Genomic DNA, 4,227 nt, shown 5'->3' with positions numbered 1-4,227 from the left:
GATTTGGCGACGAGTGATTGATGTGGCTCTGTGGTGAGATGAAGGACTGCTGTGTCATGTAGATAAACATGTCTAATTAAAGAGAGGCATTCTGATCGTCTGAGTAATTTCATACCCTCACCCTTGTTAAGGCAAATGGCAAACACATGCACTCAACACTATGTCAGATGTTCACACTCTAACCAGTGTGCCATGTTAATATTTTTTAAATTTCTCTACTTCTATGAAGGTTTGTCTCTATTAGACCACTTTAGATAGTTTTTAACTCAACAAACTTATATTAATAAAGCTCAGCATGTGCTCAGGTCTTGTGTTTATTCTACGTAAAGCTGATTAACTTTGAAACACTGCAGCATTGATAAGATGTGTTGATACTCTATGTGGGTGTTGGCTTTGGTTACAAATTTTAACACAGAAAACCTGCCTGCTGTGTCTGTGTCACTCTCTAGACATGCCAAGAAACATGAGGGTTGTTTGAGGACGTGAAGGGATCTCAGCGTTTCTGGCATGCATAGCAGAAATGTCTCCCACACAGTCTGAGAAGCAGCTGCTGGATCATGAGGTGAATGTTTGATATTAGTCAAATAAGTTATGATGTAACCTGAGATCCATGAAAGATATGGGTTTTAGAAACACCTAGAAAGTTCAGATTCTGCAGATGACAACCCAGTTCAGTCTAAATACAAACAAAATGGGTATAGAAGGCATTTCAAAAGTATATAGACAAACTTAATGCCACTGGTGGTTTGAAATTGTTTTAAGAAATGTTCAGCCTTTACAGTTTAAACCTAATTTTTATCTGCAAAAGCCAAAAGAAACATTTTAGTCCAGAAACTCCTCCCATTTAGAACTTTCTTTGCCTGAATCTGTTGCAAATCATAACACTGTATTCAATTCATCCTGCAAGACCTGGTATCCCTGCTTTCTGCAGCTGGAAGATTAGATAAGATAAGACGTTATTGATCCCCAGAGGGTAATTCTGGCATTGCAGCAACACAACACAGGAGAAAGGTGGAAAAAATACAGTAGAACTGAACAATATGTCTTGATAAAAGTGAAATAAAGAATTAAATAAGGCACAGTAGGTATATACAATTAAGGTTCTTTGCAGGCAGTAGTTATTAAAGTTGCACATGCTTGTGTAAAGTGACATGGTACATTTGTTGGCAGCAGATTATATACAGAACAGTGGTATGACATGAACATGAGGTAGTGCAAAAGAGATCGAATAGAGTGGGATGTTATATGTGCAGTATGGAGGAGCAAGATTCTAAGTAATACAAGATATACAGATAACAGTGTAGTTTGGTATTGTAGTATGAATATTAAAAACAAAGTTAAGGTGTAAAAATAATATAAAATAGTACAGTACAGCATAGCAAAATACAATATAAAATTTTTTTTTTTTTTTCTATATTAAGGCAGCAGAGCTACAGATTTACCCTACCAACAACTTGTACTCTCTCATATAACATATTTTGAATGTCTGACAAAAAACAAATTCCATTTTGGTCTCGTTTAAGTCTCCTTAAATAAACCAAACAGCCTTTTCCATGAGAATTATGCCATCAAAGATCTATTTTCAGCTAGTGCTAGTCTAATTTTCTTCATGGTACAAAGTTGGTTTGCAAATATTTTTAGTCATATTTCTAGTCAACAAAATTAACACCGGCCCAGTCTGTAGGAATTGGGCTGGAAACTGAAGGGTTGCTGGTTAAAGTCCTGTATCAGACCAAGTATGCAATGCTGGACGGGCAGCTAGTGATGCCAGTTTATTTTCTGAGCAATGCTGAAGTGCCCATGCACTGACATCACTGTGTGTGCAGCGTGTCTCACAACAAGAGTATAAATGTCATTTTCCCATGGGGATAATATATATAGAACTGAATTTATAAATTGAATCTATTCTATAATCATCTCTTTTTTTTTGTTTCTTTCAAAAATTTTGTTTATAAACAGAGTCTTGTCTCTTAATGGCTTTCAGTTTTTATTTTCTTATAAATCAGTCATAAGATATGGAATACTTAACACAATCTGTTGCAACAACCCCCTGCCCAAAACAGTATCCAAGAGGGGTTGGGAAACTTGTTACTTAAAATTAAAGTTAAAAAGTAAGGTAAATAAATATAACCACAATATATTATAACTCCTACCTAATTCATCGGGCCAGTATTCATCCACCTGATCTTTACTCTGGCCTTTGAATAGTAGTAAGATACTATGCCCAACTTCATCAGATTTTTTTCTGTTCGGCTCTTCGTCCTATTTGTCATTCTTTATATGCAGCTGCCTTCCCCTGTTCTGTCCTCCAGTTATGGGAAGAAGGTTCACCAGATGTCTTCCAGTAAAGTGAGTCTTGTGTTTAAGAATGCTGAAAAACCACAGAGACAAGGTAGAAATTATGTTGATCTAAAGATGCTTTTCTTTGACAATCCAGACATTTCCCCTCAAATAATACAACTGGAGACTTCTGGTGTTTCCCAGGCCCTTTGGGCACCCACAGTTAGGTCGTGCTTACCTGCTACATCCACCCCCTGCTCTGCCCTAAAGGTTTAGACTTTGTTAATATTCTATTATATTGTTTTTCCATGCCCCTGGTGATATGTAAGAACATACAGAGCATTACCAGCGTTGTGCCAGTCCTCCTTCCTACATAATGGATCCCTCAGGTGGCCTACTTGCCAAATCTACGCCTTTCTTGCGCCTCAGTTTTTGGCCCAAACATGCTTAGAGGTTCTGCACAGTGCTAAACTTAGATAAAACAATGATTAATGAGTGTTACTTAATGTAAATTTGGGAATGTATCTGCTGTATCTGCCTTACAGTTTCATGGGGGATAAAAGACTGATAAACACTCAGAAACTTACCTGCCATCTCCTGGGTGTTTATTAACAACTTTAACTATCTGCTACACTGGAAAACACAAATACACTCTAGTAAGGGCAGAATACTGGACTTAAATGTTTTTCAGTTTTTGTCACCTAAAATTAGACTAAAACTTGAAATAGTGATAAAGATTAAAATGTCACTAGAACTGAAAGGCATTTTAATTTAGAGATTTACACTAAATGCAGAATAGCTTCCATAATAAACACTGGTTTATACACTGAAAAATACTAGATCTGAAAGGCATACTTGGATCATTCATAAGAAAAGCAGTCCTTCTTCACAAGAGCAAATATGGATTATAGCCCTACATTAAAGATATAATATGCAGAATTTTTGCACTGAAATATCTTTATTAATTTAAAAAGTGACATTCTTGTGTCATATTTTTTAAATTGAGGTCTTGTGGTATCTCAGATATTTCTTTAAGTATTCAAGGACATGTCTTGTCATGCAGGCCTCCATAGGTTGTGAGTTCAGTCGCCCAAACTCACCTCTATAAAATGGAAACGCCCCACACTCAGCATTACCAGCCTTCTTTTCAAATACTACTGTTATCATGAATTGAGGATGATAAAAAGCCATCTTACAAGGTGTATTTACTAAACATAAAAGTGACATTTTGTTTTTGTTCATTAATTGCTTATAATGATAGAGAAATGCATTTAAAAGTACATTTCTGTGTTCGCGCTGGAAGTGGCGTTAGAGTGCTTGTGCATCCCTGGATCTGACTAAACTTGTGCATTCTGGGATCATTTCCAGCACAAATGCAGAAGTGCACTTTTAAATTAGATTCTCCCTCTTTATGAGAAAATTATGAATGAAAACAAAATGCCCCTTTTCTGTTTGGTAACTACGCCTCATAAGGTGCGTTTTTTTTTTGTTGTTTGTTTGTTTTTATTTTTTTGATTTTTTGATTTTTTTAACAGAGTTCTCAATTCAAAATAAGAAGCAAACAGTGGAGATCATATTGTGTTTATTTTTTGATTGACAGCCCTGGCAGTTCAATTTTACATACTGAACACTTAAAATATATTCAAATGATAAAGAAGATAACCTCAGTGGGGGACTTGTGCCCTTAGTACATTTAAAACCTTTTCTATAGCCGTGCTAAGACATGACATGCCAGCATGTGTGTAAGTTGATTTAGACTCTACAGCTGCACCTGCCATAATGTAAGAACACAGGGCTATAGGCGTAGAGGAACATTCATGGTTTTGTCCTCTGTCTTCAGTGAGCATGTTGAGTGACAAGTCTGTGTGCATGTCTGTTAGTCATTTGGTGTGTGATGTTGTAACCCGTGCAGCTGGTATGAACACACGCGCACACAGCCTTAAACTT

Source organism: Cheilinus undulatus, linkage group 10 (assembly GCF_018320785.1).
Source record: "Cheilinus undulatus linkage group 10, ASM1832078v1, whole genome shotgun sequence".
Taxonomy (NCBI): domain Eukaryota; kingdom Metazoa; phylum Chordata; class Actinopteri; order Labriformes; family Labridae; genus Cheilinus; species Cheilinus undulatus.
This window is presented reverse-complemented; position numbering follows the sequence as displayed.